This window comes from Numida meleagris, chromosome 12 (assembly GCF_002078875.1).
Source record: "Numida meleagris isolate 19003 breed g44 Domestic line chromosome 12, NumMel1.0, whole genome shotgun sequence".
Taxonomy (NCBI): Eukaryota; Metazoa; Chordata; class Aves; order Galliformes; family Numididae; genus Numida; species Numida meleagris.
In genome coordinates, this window is record NC_034420.1 from 5,926,451 (window position 1) to 5,953,607 (window position 27,157).

General features: G+C 37.7%; 1 long non-coding RNA gene across 1 annotated transcript in view; it reads right to left on the reverse strand.

Annotated features, from left to right (window-relative positions):
* LOC110405247 overlaps positions 1-27,157 on the reverse strand; it is a 1,207,595-nt gene that overhangs the window by 1,112,641 nt on the left and 67,797 nt on the right. The window contains exon 3 of the long non-coding RNA XR_002442765.1: positions 2,081-2,230. This is a non-coding gene — a long non-coding RNA (uncharacterized LOC110405247). The remainder of the gene's footprint in view (positions 1-2,080; positions 2,231-27,157) is intronic.

A 27,157-nucleotide genomic window follows, 5' to 3' on the forward strand; every position in this document is an offset into this window, starting at 1 on the left:
ATGTTAGTTTATGTTTGTTTTTTTTTTAATGAAAACATATATTTTTATTACTTGTACTCGGCTGCTAAAGCTTCAGTATTCATTTTCTCAGGCTTCCTGTAGCAATCTGCGGCTAATAACTGATATGTACAATACCAGTCATTACTTATTTCAGCCATACCACAAAAGAGGCTTCTGTAATGCAAAGACACAGAGATTCCATCACACTTTCTTCTGTTCAGAGCCTAAAGCAGCCATTCAATTGAGTTTCATCCCTTCTTTGTAATACGGTGAGAGATATGTTCTCACCCACACCCACTGTTGTTTTCATCCAAAGGGCCAAAAGTTCCTGTGTTTCTATAGAGATATACCCATAGGCTTTAGGGAATGGTATATATATATATATATATGAGCTATTCACGGAGAAGGATAAAAAATGGTTACTTAGAAAAGCACTTATGTTTCCCAAATCTCAGAATTTGTTAAATGCAAGCACCTTGGCCATGGACTCTTGGGTTCATATAATAACCTCTTTAAAAGTATCAAATTGTTTCATATGAATCACAATTTGAGGGGAAAAAAAAACCCACAAAACAAATTATGCTAAAAAAGACTGATGTATAACACAATATCTAAACGACTCAGATTCAAGACATTTCATCTACAATTTGTCATCATTAGTCTTATGACAGGATTACTGTACAGTTTCCGCTCTCCATCCCCTCATTTTTATGTCTTAGCAGAAGGAGCTTCTCTGAAATCACTGACGCTGGAACTCACCAGCCATCTCCAGTCAGGACTAGTTTGGGCTACAGCAGAGATGTTGGTCCTGCTGCAGGTTCCCTTTCAAAACAATCAGTGTCAGCCAACTAGCCCATAGCCAGACATTGGCCATTTAGAGCACTATTAAGCTTCCAGTCAGATTGAAGAAATTTTATTCATAAATCAGATTGTCAGTGAATTATCTAGAGACTCAAATCTCTGTGGGAAAGAAGGCTGCTTAGTCATTCCTCTGTCCTACCTCTATTATTACTCAGATCTTCAGGCATTAGCAAAATATCCATGAGTAATGCTGTTGAGTTAGGGGCTAACCACACACCAATAACCTCAATCTGTAATATTCTTGACCACATATCGTTGTGCTGCAACCAACATTACTCCTGTTTACACAGCAGGACATACCCCAGAGGTTTTTCATTCTCCAGATGCAATTCACAATTTTTCTTGCCTGTTTATATTCCATTCACTTTCTTAAGTTTGATGCTTAGCGAGATGCTATTCAGTCACATTTCACAGATTCCTGCATGACCTAAACTTTGATAGCAAATGCAAAAAAGCAGTATATTTTCATGAATTTATCACATTTAATTAGAATTTAATCAGTCTCATGACTGAAGATTTATCAAGATACTTCTTCACTTAAGTAAGGTTGCATCTTAATGAAAAATCACAGGGATTCACAACACTGGATGAAAAGTTAGTATTTTCTGTGAGCATAATGTTCTTCCATCCCTCCTCTGACTCTGATATCTACATGTTAAGCAATATTGTTCAGAATTAGTATCCAAAACAATGCCCAAGTTCTCTTCAGCTATATGCACTGTTTCAGTTAGCTGAACAAATTAGTTCCTCAGTATTACATAAAAGATGCAGGTAACTGAGTTTTTCTGCCTTTCTATCCTTCTAAGCTTGCTGATACATTATTTACATTCTGTTTAATGAATAAAATCAAGATTAAAAAGTTGAGTTGCCTGAGGGCACTCTTTGCTAACAGAGTTGTATGTGTTCAATTGTACATTTTTATTTTTTTTCACTTCAAATTACATCCACAGAGAGTTTTCTCTTATGAATTACCCATGTGATGTGTGTACATAACCAATGGAGCTCTCAAGAAATAACTACATTTTCTCCTCTATCTACCTGCCCTCTACTTTTTGATTGTTCTTTATGATCTGTATGAACGCTCAATCTACCCACCATCAAATCAACTGGCTGTATTAGGACCCACGAGAGTAGGACTTAATTATGTGAACACGAAGAGAAACCTTCAAAGACAGAAAAGGTGAGAAAGTGTTGCACAAGATCCGCAGCACTTACCTACCTTGCTGGTGAAAAACAAGGATGGGTCTCCGTGCAGCACCCAGGGTTTGTTGAGGAGACTACAATGCGCAAGGCCCCAAGCTGAGGAGGATTTATTGCCAGACCAACGGTTGCCACTGTTTATTAGAGCCATTTTTCCTCAGCCAGTGAACTGAAAATGACAAGAAAATAATCAACAGTTATCTGAGAATACAAGCCACAAGCAAGCAGTCCTTCTCAACAGCATTAAAAAAAAAAAGCCATTATGCTTGCTTAACACAGCTGGAACTGGAACAGGTTCTGGTTCTAAACTGTTATTGAAAGCAAAGGAAATGCCCAATTGAGGAAGAAGTAGCTGTAGTAGCCAAATTGCAAATGGCTTGGAAAGAGGGCTTTTCAGCCGATACATCCTTCAATGCTTCCTAAGAGGGGTCAGCAACCTCTGAACATTGATATGACAAACTGCGTACTTCTTTCCAATTGAGGGGTTAAGTGAGCAAGAAGGACCTCATGCAAGAAAGCTGACAACAAGGATTCCTGCCCAGTTTCCCACTTGCTCCTGGATTCTGCTCTCTCTCTTAATTAGCTGCAGTCCCCAGCATGCAGGCCTATGTCAGTGCTGCCTCGTGCCCTCCAGGCCTTGTGCTGATCTTGTTTTTAGTACATTTACACCTTTGGTCACCATTCTCTCCCACTACTCATGCCATCAGTGTAAGCAGAACACAGGAAGAACATCTGAGAAGGAGATGTCCACGGAAAGTTTTTCCGAGTTGTTCATCGTGGTTGCTCCCTGAGGGGTACCCATGAGACTGATGCTGTTTGCTTTTGGTGCAAGTGTCCTCTGTCCTCATCTGAGCAGAGTCTTTCACCAGCACCAAGAATGAGATCATAAAAATCTTCTTCTCTTTTCTCCTGCTGGGAAAGGGAGTTTCTTCCTGTCATTTATCTGTCTCATTCTTCTCTCTCCTTCTCCCCCTTCCCTATTAGCACAATTATAATGAGAAAGCTGCAGCTATAATAATGCTGCACCTAGATGAAGTGGGAAATAGCACAGGATTACTTGTATTACATCTTGAAGTGTTCAAGGCTCAGGGACTGCAATACTACTAAATAACGCTTCAAGCAATTCCATCGGTGGTCCTTAGCTCAATATAACATAATTGCACTCTCACAGGTGCACTCCAAAGCCTGCAGCCATTTCAGAGAATTGTGAAAAAACAGAAAAATAATTTTTAAATTGTCAGCTCACTCAAAGGTTCTTAGTTAAAAAAATACAGCACTAAGCAATATTTTAATTTAGTTATTCCAAAGGCAAAGGAGAAAGAAACAAGATGGCAGAAAACAAGAGACTATGAAATTAAAGATAGGGAATTACTGTAGAAGAAGGACACTTTTGAACAGGAAAACCTTATGATAAGCACTTAGCTAGATCCACACGGAAAATAGCGCAACCAAATTAGACATGCACATGCTGTGTCATACAGAATCTCTGCTGAGGAACAAAGCAATAAAGCTTTATTGAAGTGTAGCAGAGGAAAGACAGATTTTAAAACATTAGAATGTCAATTAAGCTGTGATATTTTTAATATACCTTATGAGCTTTTAATTCGATCAAAAACTGATAAAACCAAATATCTTCTGAAAAATACATCTTGGAAAGAAGTCCAACGTACAGTTTTCTTAAGAAGATCAAATAAACAACTGAAATTCTTAATTCTTGGCCCAATTTCTCTATACAGACATAGACCACAAACAAAATCCCGAATCCCAAGGACAGTAAATTCTGTTTTTTTTCTTTGAATACATCATTACCTATCTCCTGACAAGAAGAATTTCCTTGCAGAGACTAAAATCTGAATATTATTATTAAGCTTATAATATCTAATAACTTCCTTACTGAAATGTTTGATAACAGTGAACAGCACAGGAGTTTCTATACAAGCTTGAAAAATACAAGGAAATAAATGTGAATAGCCAAAAACTTTTATGAATACTTTTTAACTCACCTGTACTTGTACTTTCAAAATCAGATTGACAATGTCTTGGCATTAGGCAAGCTAAAAAACAGGTGATTTTAAAAAACGTAATTCATTTGGTTCTCGTCTGCTTAGAAATTTCCTTCTAGAATGCTGAAAGTTTTCCTTTGTGAACCACAATTCAGTTCTGCTGCGGTTCTGTTGGTCCATGTTTTTCTCTGCAACTTTTAGCAGAAACTAATTGAGCTTGGTAAGAAGCAGTGATCAGAAGGGCTGGCCATTGACTGCCAGAAGTTGTTGTTTTTTTCTTCCTGAGGATCCCCAGTGCATACATCTATTCCTTTGGCTTCCCTAGCACCCAGAGAGGAGCTTTCCGACCACCTCTAGAGTCAGACACGAAACAGGTCCTCCTCATCCCAGGTACTTTAAAGGACAGCAATCTCATTAAGCAAAGTTGAAAGAACTATTCCTACTTCTATTAAACCTGAAACAGTCCTTCCCTTTTGGCTCCAGAGCTTTCTAGCAGAGTGGAAGTCATTCCTTCCACAGGCTCCTTCCTGCCAAGACTTCTTAGCTCACACAGCTTGCCCACCTGGGCCCACAGCTACTTCCTCATCATTCCTTTCTTTGATATTGAGTGCACAAAGCAAGGTGTTATTTGAATAGCTCCCATCAGCCACCAACAAAATGTCTTATTATTCATCCAGTAGGCCGAAACTGTCATACTCCACACCGGTATCTAAACATTTCTTTCAGTTAATGGCTGAATAGTCCTTGAAATTGTTCCCATTATGCTTCCAACCCCCATCTGCCACCTGCAGCGTCACCGTTGTCCATCTGCAGTCATCATCGTTTTTCATCTTTGTCAAATTTACAGCAAACGCAGTGTTGGAAGGAACAATGCACAAAGCAGAACTGTAAAGACAAGAAATAAATATGGGGGATTCTCTAACAGAAGACAGGTGTGGAAGTTAATTAACTGCAGAGATATGGTATAAGTGATTCAAAGAACAATTTAAATAATTGGCACAACGCATTTGCTTGATGCATCTGAGAATTAAGTGCCCCCATCTTTTCACTAAAGCACCAAATGACATAAAATTATTTAGGAAAGCATGTTCATTAAGTTCTACCATACCGTGAGAAGAAGGCCTTATCCAAAGTATTTCAACTAAAATATTAATGTTTCAGATGATACAGGCAGTAAATTTTGACAGCATCCAATCTCTGGGACTGCAGTATCTGTGCTCAGGGCCCCAGAGTAGGACTGTTAATTGTTTCTTTTTAAAGCAATGCTTGGAAAAGATAAAAAGACCTTTAATTTGGCCAAATGAAACTTAATGAAGGTGATTTAGTCTATAAAGTTAATCACCACTTTGGTGTCACTGATTCACAGGTTTTGGAGACTTCCCATTCCGAGGCAGAAAAGCAGGCTTCACAGACAAGGGCACGTCAGTGTTTTTCCAGCTATCACTTCTATAGATAAAGGAGAAGATATAGTGTCTGATTAACAGGCACACAGCTTTTCCCAGCTGCTTTATGATAAATATAATCTTCCTCTTCTTGGACTTATCTGTAGATAAGCCTCTATTCCACATACCTATCTGGGTACTCTCCAGGCTCCCCAGTGTGTATTTCTGTGCATTCTAGAGTATCTTAAAGGAAGAAAGGTCTATTATGGCCCTCATCTGCTGCACTCTCAGGGCCCGATCCAAAGCCCACATTAAATCAACAAAAGTCTTTCCAGTAAATGTAATATGCATTCAGTCATGTCCCTGTTTATTCAGCCTACAGAGGATCCAAGTATTATGAAATCAAACACAGTACTGCAACAGGGACAAATTATTTTCCCCTGCTATAAACTATTTTCCTGTGGTAAATGCAGCCTGGGACTGTAAAAGCCTAAGGGACCGTCCAAACATTTCAGTGCTCTTTCACTTTTTTTTGGAAACCAGAATAACCAGAAAGATGATAAGTACTGAATCTACACTGAGAGTATCCTTGTATTTAAAAACTGCTTCTGCATCATGTCTGAAAGTAATTTCATTTCACTACGTTCATACTGTTAATGACAAACAGAAGATGAGTTTTGGTGCCAAGGCAGATTATTTTCTATATCCCTAGGAAAGCAATTTTGCCATGTGAATCCATTTGTTTAGTATCATACACGCACACGTCCAGGATATGCTCCGCCTTCAATGAGCAGGCCAGAAGGCCAGCACGAGGGAGCATCTGGGCAGCAGCACGTGGGCTTTGTGAACAATTGCTTAGCAAGGAACAAGAACTGTTTAAGATTATGGCATAGTGATTGCACTTGGAAGATACAGAGCAACTCCTGCAGAGTCAGAATCCTTCATATTTACTTTTAGATGTGAGAATTCAGTATCATGTTCAGGCATTCTCAATGGATTGCTTTTATTCTTCCTCTTCTTCCTCACCATGACTTCTTTTCTCCTTCTTTACCATACAATAAAATTAACCCGAACAAAAATACACGCAGCTCACAATTTTTGTGCTTTCACTCATTTACATTCTATCAATTGCCAGCAACTCTTACAAGTGAGAGGTTTGTTTTTCAAAAGATTTTTGTTTGTGGAATGTATAACATTTTGATAAATACCATTAATTTAAGTGTTTTAAAGCTTGCTTTATACTGTTTACGAAGTCATACGATAAAGCAATGGTAATTACAAAGAATTTATTTAGAACTATTTTGCTTACAAAATAAAATGCTTGCGCAGATTTGTCAGTTAGAAATCAAAATTGTAATTTACGACATAGAAGCCTTTAGTACAAATAGAATTCCTGGCAGATTTATGTTCAGGATAAGAAATGTTACCTGTCAGAAACAGCTATAAAAAATTAAGTATCTGCCTAATGTGAGGCTTCAAGTCTTGCAAATGCAGCATTCATTATCATAACTACAGTAGTATGATCTAATTATGCATTCTGTACTCAGTTTGTCAGATAACACAATTTGAAAATAGCACAACTAAATCAAATATGTTCTACATACCTATTGAGTACTAGTGAAATTGCACATAAAAAACCTTCTTTACAGTCAATTATGAGATGCTACAATTTTGCAGTGCTTTTTTTTTCGCTGTCCTTTGATTCGTAGTTCAGGAAAAGGCAAGGTAAGGCTTTACAGTCCATGTGATTGAAACAGAAAAGCAAGGCAAGAATCTGAAGACCAGTTTCCCTAGTTTCAATATCCAGATTATCAAATTCAACGACAAAAGTACACGGTTTATGTTATGCATATTAGACTAGATAGCCTGTCCTTTTAAACTATAATCAAAGATAAGACATTAAAGAAATATAATAAATTGTTTTCTCATGCACTAGAGAGGCAGAGCTGGGGCAAAATTAAAGTAATTAATTTTTCAAATAACTTTCCCCCAACATCATGTGCATTTCACCTCAATCTAGTCTCTGAATATGTATCTCAAGGATATAAAATTGGCCTCACTTTTGCTTTCCACTCAAACTCCCATGCCATTGACTGCTTCTCACTGTAGCAGCACTAGAGCACAGCTTCTGTGCTGTTACCCTTCAGTTAGGTTTGTTTTCCCTTACACAATCCCTCCCTGACATTCTCTGGTACAGGGTTGCCCTCCCAGCCTGCCTACAGACATGGTATGTTTGTTCATCCTGGGCATTATTAACAGTTCCACACCTATTTTGTGTGGTGGTCTGAACTTTCTACTCCTTCAATTACTCCCTCTTTGCAAAGTAAGGTTTTGTCTTCTTTCACAGTTAAGGTTGCTCATCATTCCCTTGTTCCCTGGTTCCCTGCAATTTTAATGTCAGCCTGCATGTATTCTCACTGTGCCTGTTTTTACGTATTCTGACGTCTGACTAGAGTGTCTCAATGGGATCTGCAAAGCTCTGTTAACATAAGGAAAATAGCCTAACTATTATCATCTTCATTTCCATTACTGTTACTGCAAACTCTGACCCTCGGGTCACAGACCCACTCTATTTGACACATACACAAGCATCCAGTCAAAAGACTCTCCCTGTTTCAAAGAGCTCGCTATGTTTGCACACTGAAAGACTGTGGAAATGGGTTCTGAAAAATCACTGTATGTTCTTCTTCAAGATTTCCACTTGCTTTAGTTAAGAGACTCATTAATTGAGACATCTGTGCACAGGTTTTGTTCATAATTTTGTCTATCTTTTTAAAATTGAAAAACAAAAAATATATCTATTAAGTGAAGAAGAGGACAAAGAGAAATCCCATTATATGAATAAAACATGTAACATAAGGCTGGAAAGAAATATAGGAGAATAAAATGAAGGAAGTTATATGGAACATACACGCTTAAAGTTACTCACACAAAAGTTAACACTCATTTCCAAAGCCAAGTATGAGCTGTCCACATGAAGATACATGAAAGACATGCACTATCACAGATGCCATACATATGGCACAACATCAGACATGGTTGTCTGAAGATTTTGTAGGAAATCTGGCAAGGCTGAATATCTTATGAAAGCAGTAGGCTTATAACACTGTGTGGTGGTTTTTTTTCTAGCTGGTTATAATTATTTCAGTGAGCCAAACTCCAGAGCTCACTGAAAGCTCATGCTTAGTTTGAAAACTGCATAGATTTGTTCTCAAGGCGCATACTGACGTACTTCCTTAAACTGAAATCCAAGTTATTCCCATGAAATCATCAAAAATCTGATTTTTGAAGACCTCATCACTTCAGGCACAAGCGTCTTCTTAAAAGAAGAACATCAAGGCAGTACCTGGCATACCATGGTTTCCAAGTAATGGTGCAGCCACGGATCAGAAGTTATAAAACCAGGCTTAATGCTCCTGCTGCTGTGGTTGCAGGATCTTGTACTCTGTCAGTTAGGCAAACAAAATACATGATCATTATGAATTGTTTTGGTGCACAGATAAAATTGGTCTACATTACACAGAATAACCATAGCTTGTCCTTTCCTGAATTCAGTTACTATAAAGGAAAAAAGGAGTTTAGACTTTTTAAGGAACTCTGACATCAATCAAGGAACGCACCACATGTGAAAACATTCAAGAGCAATACCCAGTATCATAACCACCACAAAAATCAGTCTCCAGTCAAATGCATTGCATTCTCTGGGGCATCTCTGTAAATCTAGCACACAAAGGCTGATGAAGTGAAGTGCTTTTTTGCCACCAATAGTGCCAACCATTTGTTCGCTGGTATTAAAAAGGTTCAACATACAAATAAGTGACATCATTTGCTAATAACTGTTCTTAAAAAACAATTATCTTTTTCCTACACTTCCTACAGGAAGGTTAGATGGTTACAATACACAATATTTTAAATATACAAATAAGTAGCAAGCAGTTGCAATGGGTCAGTACAGTGCAGGCGCACACAGATTTCTGGCTCTTCAGATCTTGAGTTCTGCTCTTAGTCCTTACATAGTCACATTCAAAACCAGTGTCAGAAGCAGTATATTTCTAGTTGTGAGACACAGAAGCCTCCCTCCCTGCCCACTGTAGGAAAAAAATTATTTGGGAGCAAAGCATTTCAAGAAGGCTCATGTTGATGAATGTAAAGAAAAGCCCCTAGATAGAACTGAAAGTGACAAAGTGAAACTCTTCCAGCTGAAACAGTTCCACATACAGGCACTGCCTTCTGTCCAAGAGTGAAACTAAAGACAAAACACATGGATGCCCTTAAATTCTTGTGCTATATTCTGTAGCCTCCATACACTTTTTAATCTGGGCTGCCAAAAGCAGCAACACCATACCAAGGTAAAGCATGCTCTTGCAACATTTCTTGCTTCTTCAGATGCCTCCTAAAAAATCCAAAACAGTTAAGAAAGCATGGCTTCAGGGACTTCTGCTAAATTATCTTGACAACAGGCTAACACCTGTCATGTTGGTGAGTTCCTTCAGTCATTTCCTCTAAAAGCAACCATATTTTGTTTCCTAGATAAACAGGAAGCTTTCTTAGCATTGCAGGTACTCTAAGCAAAAACCTTCCACATAGTCTGCCCGACAGAAACTCACATAACCTAAAGAGAAAGGCACAGGATCAGCATTTCAGATCATTCAGTGGGATGTTTCCTCTTTCTGCTCAGAATGCTAACATGGGTGGCACAATTCAAGAATACTTAACATTTATCTGGGATTTGAGGAAATCTGGCAAGCCCATTTGAGCTGCTACACTGCTGCATGTCTGGAAAGCCTGGATGTTTCTACTGAATGAAACAGATCAGGTGCCAAGCGCTTGAAGAGTAAATCTGTGTTTTCAAAATTCTGAATATGATGCCTCTGAAAAGCATTGGGATTACCACGTGGGGCATCCTGGTATACATCACTCTGGCTTATCTGGCCAGAAATTGTATGTAGCCTAAAAATGAAAAAGAATTTTAGAAAATACGTTGCTAATACTCAACTGTAGAAATGAAAGGAATGCTTGCTGACTAAATATCCCATTCAAGCAAGCATCAAACAATTTAGACTTACCTATGAGATAATTATCAATTTAGAAAATACTTTCTTTACCGTTCTTAATAGAAATGCTGGTATTTGAAAGAGATTATTAGGGAATTAATTCCAGTACTTTCGGGATTTCTTACAGTATTTACTAATTAATACTAAGACTACTATGAAAACTAAAAGGGACCACTAAGCACTGTGGAGCCCTTAATCTGATCTCATGCACCTAAACAGCTCGTTGCTGTGATTATGATCAGATTATTGTTTTTCTCTATATGCTCATAGGGAAGCATCTCTTTTGTAATTAAGAGTCCCTGCCATTCAAAGGAAATACTGACTCTAAGCACTGTCAGAAAATAAGAAATCAAATTTAGTCTTAATATTACAAAGAAAGGGATGAAAGCTTTTACACTCATCCAACTATGAAATTGTACAAGAAAGGTGACAAATTTTAGAAAAACTATGAACACAATGAAAGCCAGAAACTGCTCATAATGCTGCACCTAAATGATGAATTGAAATCATTCCATTATTAACATCTCACAATTTGGGTTTTCAGTGTTAACATTGGCAGACCATGAATCGGAGTGGCAATAATACAATTCTTGATTCCTCATACTGAAATTTTCCCTTGTGCTGAATATGGTAAATAATAATAATAATAATAATGTGTAATAACAATAATTAATTTAATTAGTTTGTTAAAATGATGATGGCTATTAACATAGGTCATAAATTAAGACATCAAAATATTGTACAAGACATTCTCTGAACATAAATACAGAAGAAAGAGAACACTCACAGGCCACTGCACTTAGACTACTGCAAAACAGGGAGAGCTTTTCATTTCCCAGTTCAAGACCTATGACCTAACAACACATCCACTGTCCTATTCTATTCCCTACCCTCCCCAATAAGTAACTTGCATACATAATGCTACATTTATCACTAACGTTTAGATATGCTTCCTTTCTTTTAGTAATATATGTGTGGTGCTTTGTATATGAGATTTTGGGTACATATTTGTATGCATCAATTGTATCTATGTGAAATATCATATATGATAGTAAACGTATCCTGGTACGTGAAGGCGAAAGCCTTGGAAAAAGTTGCAGAAACGTATGATCAATCAATTATTTATGCCCTTTTATTGCCTCGCTAACCAGATAATTCTGTGTTCCCTGGAGCTTTATTCTAACATTCCAATCCAATGAGTAGATTACAGCATCCATCATTTATTTGAAATCAACATGTCAAATAAGTATTTCTTCTGCTTGCCTCTAATGCTAAATGTCACCTCTTTTCTACAAGCACTGATAAGAGTCAGTCTGAAAAGAGCTTCCAGTTTCACTGCTATAAAAGCTTTCGAACCTAACAGCACCAAGGCTCTGAGCGGGGAAGGCCAAGGAAAATGATGCTATCAAGACAGCACATGCTGATATCCTGCTTACATCCACTTGAAGACTTGGAAGACCTCTTACTGTCTACCTCAAGTACAGGTAAAACACATGGAATATGACTTAGCAGAAATACTTAACACTACAGTCCCTATTTCCTTGCATTTCCTAGGAAAAGGTACTAAAAGTTGTGCCAGTACAAAAGCCCTCCATGGCTGCCAGCCTTGTATACCCTAGATATTGCCTCACAGTCTGCAACCCAGATCTTGCTGGCACTCTGCAGGGAACTGTGACAAGAGGAGTGAAGGGGAGGGTCTAGGGAGATTATTCCAAGTGACAGAATTTACAGAGATCATAGACAAAAGCAAAGTCACATAAAATGAAATGCTGCAAAATTTTGAGGGTTAGAAACACTGATGGACGACCTCTGGGTTAAGTAACCAGTTTCTTCTGTTCAGAAGAGCTGTCTGTTTAACAGCAGCTCAGACAGTCAGATTCCTTCATCCACAAATACTCTACGCAGAAAGAGGCTTACTGTATCCTGAGCTGTGCCCTTCATGTATTACTTCTGCTATACAAAGCTGGCACAAATTGGGGCTGTATTTCTGGACAGATGCTGTTTGCTCCACTCCCCTCCAGTGGCAGCCTTTCTTCAGGACTGTTATTCCTTGGTCCAGCATCCCAGAAAGCATAAACATCTGGGAGAGGACTGTTTAAAACACACTTATTTGGCATTTTCCTGCTCTACCAATGTACGTCAATGCCAGCTGATATAGACGTGAGGGAGCTTGAAACATGACCAAACTGTAGCGCTCCGTATTCAAAAAAGAGTAGGCTGAGAAGATATCATCAAAAGACGTGTAAAGAATTACAATGATAAGGTTGACATTCTGCTGGGAAATGGCATCAGAATTTGCTTTCAAATATAAGACCAGAGAAGTCACAGGTAACTCCTAAAGTATGCTAATTAATCAGAATCTCTAGCTGTTTCCCAGGCACGGATTTCTTTTTGTTTTATGTGCAACTTCAGTGGGAGCCTTGAGTTGTTTTTTTGTTGTTGTTGTTTTTGTTTTGGTTTTTTAATAAAAAAAAGATCTATGCATTTCTAAAGGAAATAATGAATAATTCAATTTTAAGGAAGGAAGCACAGGAACAATTGATTCCATCTTTCCCTTTCACTGTATTATTTATGCTGGAGTTTCTTTTCATAGGAGGTAAGCTCCTCTTTGTTTAAGGAGCTAATACTTCTAGAACAATTGCTTACTGTTCTAAAATCTCAAAACATATTCCAACTATCAAGTCTCATTTTGTGAAATGAGCTTGGTGAGAAAACAGGAAAACACCAAAATGCATAAAATTTGCATAACTTTCTATAGGAATTTTTGCAAAAGTGCTATGGACTGTTAGCAATCTTTTCTTATGAGCTGTTCTATTTACAATAAGAAAAATCAAAACTGATTAAAACCAGCAGATTTTTTAGTAAGAAAAGTGTTCTTTCTATAGTACAAAGAAATTAAACTGAGACAGAGACAAATGTTTTATTCACTAATTTGCATTTTCTCCTCACTCCGATTCATATTTTTCTTAATAAACCAACTAAAGTTCTTGCTCCATTCTTTAGTTTTCTTTGGTATTGTGCTTTCTGAATAATACCAAACACTGCAAGGAAGGAGAAATTAGGGGTAGAAGTGTGAGACAACACTAGAGACAAATTGACTTAGCAGGGACAGATTTGCCAGAAAAATCCAGAAGTCAAAGATGACCATCTCTTCCTCTTTTTTCAGATCCTGCACTTGATCCTTCATCGTGAGCCCTGGCATCTGCACACTGCTAAGCACTGCTGGTAAGCACACCGAAAATAATCACAGAACATTTTCAAGACCCCATTTTCAACTCTGACATTTTCTGCCTGCTACTTCCAACAATGATAATACTGATAACACATTAGGTACTGATGAGGTATAAAAATCTCACAGAAAACACCTGTGCTAACTTAGAGAATTTTTATCTCTGTGGCATCAGGTACGCCAACATCTCAAATGTGAAAAAAAACTGGAGTTACAGCTGATGCATGAATGTACTTAGCTTATAGCTTCATTGATAAAGTGTTCTCTCCTACTTTTTGAAGATGTAGGAATATTAGAGAAACAAATATGAAAGAACTTATAACACTTGTTACCTTCCATATAGTGATCTGTTCGAAACAGTATACACAACGCTTCACTAAATCACATCTGTAGCTGTCAGTCATGACTTCAGTTACAGAAGGCATTGTTTCCACGCTAGCAGGGCATACATGTGGTGCATTTGTTGTCATGAGATCTACTTCTTGCTATCTTAGAAATACCACCAGTAATTTTCCCTTTGTCTCTGTGTTTCTGCAGCAGTCCAGATGTCTGTTTCAATCCAATGAGAGAAATCATGAAAGATTTTCTCATTTCCTTGTAGGCAGAATTGTGTAAGCACAGCTGGTATCAACCACTGACTAAGATTCTGTCTGCCATCAGATGGAAAGAATAACTGCAGCACTACATTTTGATGACCTCTGGTCACATTTTTGTTGCATCTTTGAATGAGAATGTAAAGCACACTTCTGAATCTGTCCAGATCGTCTGCATCACTTTGGATCACCTACTGCGGGCCTGTCTCATCATAGCTATGTTACACACCTGCTGGTCAGCTGTACCATCTCTTTCCTATCCACTAGAGGTGATGAAGCAGTATTATCTTCATTCCAAATTTTGATGCATATAATGAGCTTGAACATCTATGCTAAAAAACTCCAGGGAAGCCTTTTTTTTAAATGTAGGTGCTCAGCAATTACTAAAAATCCATGTCTCTTGCAGGGTACTCAAGATAAGCACTTCCAAGCATGATACCATTCAATTCAGCAGTCAGATTTTAAGATCTTTCTTTTGTAAAACTACCATGGAAACTTCACTTTTTGCTGCTGGAGCTGCAGGGATGCTCGAGATGCTATTATCTGAAGCTAAAGCACAGAAAGCTTTAGGAATCCACTGGGTTTTCTTAGCTGCACATGCTTCCTCTGCAAGGAACAGCTAAGTACATCCCACTGCATTCATTGCCTATTAGGCCTGGACAGTACATTCAGAGTCTATGTGTGTATATTTCCTGGGGAAAAAATGATCTCCCTTTAATCCTTATGTCCTTCTATGTTTAGTCTCCATGCTAGAGGTATAATTCTCTTTTCTCAGATTGAGAAAAGCATGCTTCTGCTGATGGATAGTTTTTTTCCTAGTGACATTCAAGTATACGCTCAGATTAAATTCCATGTTTGACTGTCAGAATTTACTCTGTTATAAAGAATGCTGAGTAGAAATCACATTGCTATGTCATTAACAGATCATAACTCAATAAATGAAAATAATTCATAGGAAAAAGTAAAAAATGCCTTTTTTTCTGGAGTAAAACAGAAATGCATTATCTCTCCTGCACTAGAACAAACAAAACAATTAAAAGGGAAAACAACTTTGCTTTTGGGAGAAATTAGGACTTCCTCTTAATCAAATTCATGAATTTCATTAGTAATTTCCTTAAGGTGTGAAGGAAAAATGGCAGTTTTCAGAGCTCTTCCCCCTGGAAGGATATTACATTATATCTTTTCCATCTGAATGTCTCAGACATATTTTACAAGTGCCTACAGATACTGTAAAGGTGGGATTAAATTCTGTATTTAAATTGCAACCCATCTCCAGTTTCAGGTCATTGTGATACAAAAGGTCATGATATTTGCCTTTCATTTTTCTTCTTTTAGAATACTAAAACTTTTGACTATAAAGAATGCAGCATGAAATATAATTTCTTGCCAACTGCACAAAGAATATACAGTGATTAAGTAAGTAGTTTGACCTGAGTTGTTTAATCCTATTCACCCAGGATCACCTTGAAAAATTTGGCTTCTCAATGCAAGTATGAATATTTTAAAAAATACAGGAAAAGATTCAAGGTGAAAGAAGGCCACAAAAGATTAAAAATTGGTTCATCTTTAGGTCAGAAACATCATCTCTGAATAAAAACAATGAAAAAATGCATGACTGACTTTTCTTTAACATTCAGCATGGAATACATTATTTTCAGTGTGAGTTTTTAGAATGTAACATCTGATAAACAGGGAGCTAGACTAGAGAGAGTCTCTCTTTCCATCCCCAGAAACTTGCAGGCAAGTTTTGGAATGGAGTTTTGAATCCTATTTACACACAATCCCTTTCTACTGTTTTACTAGTGTACAAAAGATAAAAAGTCAGCAAATTTTGCGTCTCCGTTAAGGCGACTTAACACTTCCAGATTGATGTGAAGAGGTCACAGTGTGAATGACAATTGGAGCCAGTATTTCTAGCAAAATAGTCATATTCACTGCTTTTTAGGAACTGAAATGGACCCTTGTGGTTATCCAGTTTGATCTCCTGCATACTGACAACCATAGGTTTTTGCCAATGTATTTTACCAATGTAGACCATAATGTCCCAGCTGTCTTGTATCTTTTAAAATATGCTTCAATTTGACTTCAGGCCTCGAAGTAACGAATATTGTACATCATTTCTCGGTAAAATTTCCACCAGTTAAATCAGTTCCATTATTAAAACATAATGCCTCAGTTCTAAAACATTAAGCTCCATAATTTTTAGGGTACTCTAACTAAACTGGCACATAACTGCCAAGTTCACGAGCATGTGGCACTGCAAGGTTGGCCTTTGGCACCCCATAGCAGACACTCCACAGATCCACACTGGCCCAGATAAGCCCCTATAACAAAGTACAGTTCCAGCACAAGTAACCAGCTGGCAGCGAGGCTCAAGGACACGGCTCTGAGGGCTAAGCTGCTGGGGATACAGCACATCTCATATGCTCTTCATTTTCTTTTACTGCAGTAGTTCCAGAGTCTCAAGGTATATCTGAAGGTTTCACGGCATGGAGCAATACACAAATATACCTACAAAAATTGTGTTGTACCTCAGTGCAAAGGCACTAACTGCTTACTGCCTATCTGCCATCAGACCCCAGTGATTCACTCCAGCTTTTTGCTGGAGATGCCAGCTCCAGTGCTAGCACACATTGCTTCCTCAACAGACTGACCATAGCAATGTGCAACTCTATATTTTCAGAGGGAACTTCTTGTACAGCTTTGCGTCACTCCCCTCACCTAACACTTCCACACAGGTCTGCATTCACAGCAGTTACAGCCACTAAAACAGCTCAAACTCCTGCTCCCTTTCCCTCATACCTCATCCCTCAGGCGTTCCGGCAGGTCGGGAGGCAGTGCAAGGTCACCAGCTGGCTGAGCTTCCCCTAATTTACTCTTCTCTATTTAACCAGCAGAACAGCTCCAGAAATGAGGGAGGAAGTTGTTTGTGTGGTGTGGGGCATTGTGCTGAGTACTTGGCCTTGTGTGGAGGCAGCAGTGCTGCCACCTCCCCTGCCACACTGCAGCAGGGCCTCTGGGTAGGCCCGGCTCACCACAGCGCACTCACAGCTACAGCCAAAGGCAAACCAGCTGAAGCAGGCATGTGGTACACTCCTGTAGCCTGCCTGACTTATGGGCACAAATCAATACCAAGCCCAAAGCAAGCAGTCGCTTAATAGTATCATAACTGACCAACTCTGCTGCCAACCTCCTGGTTACTCTTTGAGGAGTGCATTTGAGACAGAGCTCACCAGAGTGTAAGGGTTTTCTATTTACACAGCCATGGATCTCCAAAGATAACTAGTTTCTTTTTTAATCTGTTCCTTTTTCATTCGCTGATTCCATGATTTTCAAGAGATAAAGAATTCAGGTGTTTGACAGAGCTTTCAGCTGCAGCTCTCCTGCATCCTCACCCTTATGTCTGGCAGCTCATCGAGATGCAGTTTGCAAAGCCTGCTTCTCTTCCTCCTGCCCCACCACTTCCACTGTCCTTTTCATCATACTTCAGAGACTTTTTAAAAAGAGACTTCAGAGTTCCCATTTGCAGGGTTTATGTGCAGGACACTCATCTGTCTGCTGATGCTGCATCACATTGCTGATTTTTATCCTGAATTAGTATCTTTTTGCTTTTAGATTCATGATGGATTTCCATCTTTACAAGCTTTAGGAAACTTAAATTTGAGTTTTGCTGTGGTTAACTTAATACTTTCAACAGATGCTAAACCAATTCATTCTCATGTAGTAAACACCACCTACAAATACCTATTTAACTCCCCTGAATAAATTATCTCACTATATTGTGCATTCATGATCTTACTCTTAAGCAAAAATTACAATTTGTTACCATTAAAATCTTGTTACAGGGGATTATTTTCAATCAATTGTTGAAATTCAGCCTCTATGCTAGAAAACAGGGAAGAACAGAGAGAAAGCAAGGGTGTGATGGACTTATTTTCCAGGAGGCTTGTCTGCCTTCACACTAAGGGTATTAGATGGATTTATTTCCTCAAAGAGGAGTTGGAAAGGAGTTAAAGATAAAAGGAAGAGGATTAGTTTGGCACTAAAGGACCCAGATTCATTTTTTAAACAGTATTCAGGAAAAAAAGAGTAAAATATAAAACCTAGTTTATGCCAAACTTACCTCCCACTCCTCACTCCACCACAGGTTACCTATGTATGTTAGATACTCAAGTAATTTAATAATGCAAAGAAAAAGACCATTAATTTGCTTTCTGTTAAAAACACAGAAAACAGAAATAACTCAGTTCTTTCACTTTGAAGCGTCAGGTGTTAGCTTCAGCACAAAATTTATTAGCTTTAAGTCTTTTTCTTCTTTTGCTTTTTGTAACTGCTCTTTTTATCATGTGTCACATTTATGGAAATCTTAAATAACATTTCAGTGCCCTGTTTATACCACAGGTGGTGTATTTTTAATTTATATATTTATTTTTATTTTTTTCTCTTATCTGACTTAGATGTTTAACGAGCTCTCTCACACCTTATACATAAGATTGAGTAGTGCATATAGGAGAGAGGAGCCAATTTTATAGATACTAGATGTGAAATATGCTATTTATAAGAAAAAAAATCAAAACCTGTGACCTGTATAAAAATGCTCAGTGTCTGACAAAGAGATGTCTTTATTTGGGCCACAACTTTTGCCACAAATCATTCTACTCAATCTATGGAGCAACTGAGAGCAAGATAGTATACATGAAAGACAAGCATTACCTCTATTTTTCCAGAGTAGAAACTGAAAAAGTAGACAGTTGAGCAAAGTTTGATTCAGCAATGTTCATACATACTTCAAATCTAGCTATGATCTCAACACTCACCAGGAACTTATTTATAAACTTGAACATTTTTGAACAAATTAATCCCTAAAGATTCATTAGACAAAGCAAGGTCTAGATGCCTGATGTATGAAAAAATAGGAAGTCTGCAATGGAACTGGGATTTTATTATAGTTTATTTCTCCTCTTTGCGGGCATAAGGAACAGAAACACTCTGGCCTCTCTGCAGCCAGGCATACCTAGGGGAAGCAGGTAGAAAGTACTAGTTACAAAATAACACCACTGGCACTTTGGCAACTTCAATTCTTACCCTTGCTCTCCTTGCTGAGAACATCTTGCATAGGAGGTATTTTAGGCTTTTGGAAGGAATGGTAAGACATAAAGGCTATAAAATAAAGCTAGTCCTGTAAGTAACTATGAAGGAAGAAAGGAGAAATGAGAAGAAAAGCATGTGAACCATCACAAAAATCGCTAAGAACTGAACTAAAGCAGGAGCTATTGAGAGAGATTATATACAGCCTAATGAAAGGGAAATAAAGCGTAAGATAGAAATATTGTCATTTGTATCGAATAAGTGGGAAGGAAGGCAAACTATCAAGGAAAAATAGGAATGCAGAAGGCAAAGGTTTTCATGAATGAAACTGATTTTGTGTATTGATTTTTGTAGACCCCAGTTACAAATCCGAAATTTGTGTTCAGGTCAGATAGCCAGGACAGAGTCACTTCTAAACATCCTATTTTCATGTGAAGAAAGGAACTCATCCCACACAGATATAATATATATAGATAGAAATAATTATAGATTCTTTTGCACACTTATCATCATAATGTTCATGATGGTAACAGCATGTTACATGTTGAATGTGTATTTTCTCTATACACCTCTGAAATTTTACCACTGTAATAGCATTGTTCTTGCTTCTGATTGCAAATATGTTGCTAGAAAACATATTACAGCAGAAAAACTATAAAGCTTTAAAGAATCTATTGTGTCTATATTTAAAAATCCACTCAAGTAGGATACTTTTTATATTGCATAGTTAACTTTGCAGTTATTTCCATTCTCCCCCCTATGACTTTGAATAAGTCAATAAGCAATTGATAAATTTTCTGTCACCCTGGGCAATTAATGGGAGTTACCTAGCATTGGCTGCATCAATTTTTGTGTATGTGAAAAACAAAAAATTGATTTCACAAACTTACTGCTGCTTATTGATTTAGAGCCTGTCCCCAGGCCATTCCCATTTAACACTTTTGTGCAGTCATTGAAAAAAAATCTAGATCAAATGAAATCTGGTTCTTCAGAGCTTTGTCTGTTACATTATACTGCAAGTATTTTTAGCCTCAGAAATATGTTTTCAGGCTAAGCTTCAGACTTCTAAGATTTTCATCACCTAGAAAGTAAGTATAAATGAACAGACCCAACCAAGCATTAAGAGGAGTTGTTTCAAAGGTTCAGTGTCCTTCTAAGAAAGCAAAATTTCTACCTACAAAAATCCATACTCAGACTTTACAGGCTCAAGATGGGTTTACAGACAAATCAAAGTACTTGTGTATCTAGCCATCCAATTTCAATCTGCATGCATCTGATTGGCAGCTGAATACCAAGAAAATCCATTAAAAATGTTAGTCTAAGTATCTAGATTTGTTCCCAGAACTGATCTACTAGCGGAGGATCACAGAGACAAAAGCAACAGTAGTAAACTGAATCTACAAAAGAATAGCAGCCTTTTGGGAAATTTGTCCTCATGTACCTGAAGCTCAGAGCTCATCACCTACATTTGTGAAGATACAATAGCTAGAACGCAAGGGAAAATTACACTTCTATTTTTTTATTTTTAGGTATTAACCCATTTTTTTAAAATCAAATTGAATAGAAAGTCATTTGATTTTGAACCATCTTTAGTCTCATCCTATTTCAGGCCTTACAGAAGGCAGTGCTAGTTTGATCTAGTTTTCAGCACAGTGATATTCTTTGTATCCTTCCATTCCTTCCTTCTTTTCATCTATAAGCTCTTTCCTAGAATCTAGTAATAACTGTCTGAATCAACAGCAAACATTCCCAATGCTCATCAGCTTGCTGCAAGGAGCAGCTAAAGTGAGATTTAGAAATACTTAATGAGATATTAATTATCCTCCTTTGCAAAAAGATGACTTACTCCACGTTTCAAATACTGAAGTAAATCAGCTTTTTTTAATAGATATTTTTCATGTAAGGAAATACACTTGATTTATCCAGGATGGATGAACATCCTGTGTCCATAGTTGTGTGCTGAGCAGTAGGGGCTCTACTGATTGGGCTCTACTTGCTTTGAAAACTTGATATATATTTTTAGATTAATATTGCATTGGCTTTCCAAAATCTCAAGACAAAAAATCCAAGTGGTTATTTGCTTCCAAGTGAGACACCATTGTGTCAGACTGCCTCTCTGCTGCTTTCTGCCACATGGCAGCAAAATGTAATGGAATATTGGTGGGAAGGTTCAATCTCTACTGCCATACCACCACCATCTTCCTCTGATGTCATGGACTGACATAATAAAACAGGAGACATTACTTTTGGAGCAGTCATCATATTTATATTCACATTCTAGCCTCAGATAAATCTAAAGGTGCTTCATGATCTCCAGGTGTACCAGAATGATGTACACAACCTTCCTCCATCCCCAGCCCATCATACCTTTATTCTTGACATAAGCTACCAGTCTCTGCTAAGAAGCCTTCTTTGGGTCTGAATGCACATTAGGACAGAATTCTGTAAAAACCAGCTTCACAATATCTGCAGTCATCTTCTGCATAATACAATATAAAGAAGTAACAGCTTTGCAAGAGAATCTTTTTCTACTGCCTTTATAATGGAATGAGATCCTCTGACAGATGACATACAAACTAGTAACGCTTTTATTACAGACACTGTAAGTACCAAGATAAACCTTAGTATGTGAATTACAATAAAAGAAATTTAAAAAAATAATAATTTTTAATTGTGTAAGTAATATCAGAAACACCAAGCAAATATACAAAAAAGACAGTGAGAGAATGATGAAAGTAATTTCTAATAGGAACTAAAAACCTGAAATTTAGCAGGATGACTTGCCAGTTTGACATCCACTCAGTCAGTGATCCCTAATCTAAATAAGGGAGACTAATAATTTAAGCAACGTTGTGGTAGTGATGGTGCCAATTCCACTGTAATGTTTTCATTTTTCACTGACAGAGTAAAGGACTCTTATGTATCCTAGTAATGACTTGAAAAAAAATCTGCCCTTGAACACTACGAGAATGTTCTCTGAAGTACTTTTAAATGAACCATAAATAAATAAACAGATAAACTGTTTTACTTTCCTCATTTTAGCAGAGAAACTTTAATACCCACTGGGATATTTGTAAAATAGTATTTCTCTGTTTTTTAAAAACTTATTAGAAAATATTGACTTGATATTAGATATATCTTTTTTTTTTTCAGGACAATGAGAAAAGAATAGATGTTGAAAATAGTCATTTGTACTTTAAAGTTTGTATAGATGAAAGAATTTTATTCTTTTCAAAGTTGCTTTGATGTTTTTACAAATACAATTATTATTTCAATGTAGTTATTTTGTCCATAGCTGTCCTTGCTTTGTTTACCATTCTTACATTTTATTGTTAATATATGACTTTTGTTATTCTATTCATGAGTAATTTTCATAATCTTAACAATGAAAACCCCACTGTGTTCTGTTTCACTTACACTAAGTTATGAAATTGCAAGGGCCTACTTTAATAGAACAACATAATCTGCTTATTTCACGGTCTAGCATGATAATTGTACTGAAAAACAACATACAGCAGTTACTTTTCTTTTTTCTTCTCAGTCATGCTCACGCTGCAAGCACCAAGACATAAAAAGGACACCAGCTTTTCAAACTTAACATTAAATACTAAAATTAAATAGAGTGACATAAAAGATGGCTGGTATCTGGGAGGCAGTTCCTTCTCCTCACTTCCCATTGGAAGATTAAATAAAGAAATTCCATCCTCTGTATGTTCCCAAGTTAGAAAGCTCATACTATATCAATTAATCATCTTTATTCTGTCAGCAACCACACTCCCACAAAACTCTGAGCTGGGAAGAAATAGCAAGGGCTGATTTCAAATCATCAGACTTCGTGCAATGTGTAATACTTTTACTGCCATATTGAGTAATTTATAACCTACTAAAGGGCTAGTGGTAAGCCTCATATAAACTACCACCTCCCGGGTAGAAACTACAACTTTCTTTGCCTTGAGTAGGTGAATGCAGACTTGAGAAAAGTCATGAGAAGCCCCTGAGACTGCGAACACAAGAACGTGCCCTGAGTGCCACTGTGGCACCATAGCCAACATCAGACTGTGACATGACGAGTGATTCACCGGAACAAGAAAGATGCTCCTCACTCTCATGTAGCACAGCTGCCAGCTGCAGCTATTGGTCTGCAAAGGAAGCAGATAGATCACTGTAACATTTCCATAGTTAGAAATCCCTTCTCTTTTATGCTTGCAAATCCTTGGTGCATTTCAAAAATACACCTTAAGCTGACCATGAAATCAGAACACTACCTGGCTGGACTACCACAGCATCAGCAGTGTAGCTTTGAAGTAATAAAATTAATGTTTGGCTGTAATGTATCAACATGAGTTAACAGCTGAAGATGGTCACTTGGTGTGTTTAGAGGCCACAGATTTCAGAGCTATTTTCAGAGCTGTTTTTCAGTGAAAAACAGTGCCTTATATGAATTATGGGACTCTGTCCAGACCCTTAATGGCAGTTAGAGCTGCTGCTCCCACTGAACTGAAACAACTCAGTGTCATTTCCAGAAATAATAAAAATGTTCAAGGAACCGTCAGATAATTGGAAAATACATGCTAAAACTCAACTAAGAACAAAGAAAAAGTATGCTTACACCTATCATGTAATTCATTTGCAGTACAAAAGAGATTACATTTTAATGGTACTACAAATATTACGTTTATTCAGTGTGTATGATTTATTATTAAAATGGTGAAATGAAATATTCTGTTTAATCAAATGCATTCAAAGTAACTTCCTTGGTTGAAAATGCAAAACCAAATTCTCTTATTAGCTCTCTATGGAGATTCTCTCACAAATTGTGACCATTTTCTTTGGCGAATACTCTTGCTGCGTGATACCTTGTCTCACAACTTAGTCCACTGCTTCTGACCCAGCTGATTCAGTTTTGCAATGAAACCAAACAGAAAGACCTGAGATGCCTTCTGTGAGCTCTGGATCACCCCCCTCCTAACAGCAAGCTAAAGCAGGACTACCATTTAACATGTCTCATTCAGGTGTCACTGATACTGAAGCTAAAGTTTCCTTTGTAGTTCAGTGGTCTTAGGACCAGACTCAAACTTTTTCATTTCAGAATTCTACATTTTCTAACAGCGATGCGCAAATGCAACAGAAAATATTTGATAAACATTTGATAAATCTAATTATTCATTTATAAATCTACAATATCAACTTGAAGAATCTCTGAGAACATATGCAATTCTCAGGTCATTCAGTTTTTCTTCTCTGGAGTCATTTTCCAACAGCATCAATCTTCCAAAACAAAAGGAAGAAGTTTTGCAGTATTTTGAGAAATTGCATGGCTACATCAACATTTATCTTGAAAGATGCCCATTTGGCTGATTTTTCCCTGAGACTCATTTTCAATAACATACATTCTAAAGAAATATGCCAGAGCAGGATCTAAAGAACTACAAGTGAGTATCAGGAACTACGTAGCTATGAGGTTGTATGTAGCATCCCAAATGAGACACTTCCAGGGGAGCAGCCCAGCCCTGGAGTAACATCATGCTTGTAGCTCTACTACTTCTAAGCAGGTTTTCACAGAAAATGCAGACAACCACTGGAATAAAAGGGCTTATCCTTGTTAGCATTTTGTAATGCTCTCTTTGCTAAAAACATCTTAATTTATTTATTTCACTCACACTTCTGATGTCTTTTACTTAACTTATCTGAGCCTAGAGCATTTAGCTTCAGATATGTTAGCTTTTCTACCTATTAATTCCTCAGCAGGGATATACTGTATATTTGGAAACTAGAATTCTACTTCACATGTAAATGCAAAAAAAAGGTGAAACTGACAAGTTACATTCAGTTCTAAATGAAACACAGAATAATAGAATTAGGTTGGAAAAGACCTATAAGATCATCTAGCCCAACCATCCACCTACCACCAATAACCCCACTAAACCATGTCTCTCAACGCTATATCTAAACGTTTCTTGAACACCTCCAGGGATGGTGACTCCACCACCTCCCTGGGCAGCCCATCCCAGCGCCTGACCACTCTTTCAGAAAAGTAGTATTTCCTAATGTCCAGCCTAAATCTCCCCTGGCGCAACTTGAAGCCATTCCCCCTCGTCCTGTCACTAGTTACAAGAGAGAAGAGGCCGACCCCCAGCTCACTACAACCTCCCTTCAGGTAGTTATAGAGAGCAATAAAGTCCCCCCTGAGCCTCCTCTTCTCCAGGCTGAACAATCCCAGCTCCCTCAGCTGCTCCTCATAAGCCCTGTGCTCCAGAGCCCACACAGCTTTGTTGCCCTCCTCTGAACACGCTCCAGGGCCTCAATGTCTTTCTTGCAGTGAGGGGAAACATCCATCAAAACTAACATTAAGATCTGTAACTCCCATCCAGTTGTTTCCAAAGTTCTATTAAACACCTGTAAAAGCCGTATCTAAATTACTTTTTTGCCATTTAATAATGGATTCTGTTAAAATGTATTCATATTCTAAAATTAAATGAATTTCTAAAAAGAAAATATTTCAGAGTTTTTCCTTCTCAGTAAAGACTTTTTGAAGGTGTGGGGTATATTTAACATAATAATTAGCTTCTTTTGGAATGGGCATATAATGTCAGTAATTTAAGATGCAATTGTCTTAGAAAGAGCATAAGAGAAATGGATTGTCAGAGAGTTAATTCCAAAAAAGAAAAACTGACACATATATAATGAAAAATCTATCAAAACTGGAGAATAAAAAGTAAGCAGATACTTTAATGTATAGTTTATTACACTGAATATTTTCCAAATGAAAGATTCAGAGTATTAATTTTTATGAATGTGGGAGAAACAAGGTGTAAATCAGAACAAACCTCCACAAACCACTTCGAATAGTAAAATAGTCATTTCAGTAGCACTGTGTTTACAACAATTCAGTTAGCCAAGTGTTAGACTTACAGGTTGGCCACTGTTTATTGCTTTGTTGACCACTGATTATGCAAAGCGCCTGCAACAGCTCACAGTACTGCACAGTAGAGCCGCAAGGGGCAGATGTGCATGTTTCACCTGTAACAGCTGCACACAAGCAGCAGAAATACCTGAGGAAGACACCCTTTGTTACTGTCCGCTTTTATTTTCCTCTGCTCTCATGTTCTGTTAAACAAATGCACAAAATACAAACACTTGGCATTCTTTTCTAAGATCCAACTCCAACCTCTTCCTGCCACAAAAATAATCTACCCACAAATCTACCCTGAACATTCTGCAGCTGTTCAGGTCCTCCTGCCTGCCCTCTCCTGCTGCCCACTGCTGCAGGGGCGTACAGAAACCTGCCAGCTGCCCATGACGCAAGTCAAGGACTTGGAGCTTTTTGCTTCATGCACAGCTCTCTCATCCTTTTCCATCGTCTCTTTGTCCAGTCCTTCAAGTCAGAAAGATCAGTAAGATCAGTAACCGCTAATTTGTAAGTAGTCAGCATCTTCATGATTTTTTAGGTGAATCAACTTAATTCTTATCTGCACTTCAGCCTAAATCCTTGCTAAAAACAGAGCAATATTGCATCTTCTCTGATCCATCAGCAAACCTACAGGTATTCTCTAAAAATCTGCCTATTCTCATAGCTGCTACAAAAATGTAAATACAAGGTTACGATGCAATATTTAGATTCCTTCATTGCACATGCATTATCCTGTTCCACTGTCATCTTTCCTTGGATGTGATTTCGGTCTCTATGGCAGAACTACAACACATATTTGTGCATCACAAAGTTCTGAAAAACTTGAGAAAAAAGAAC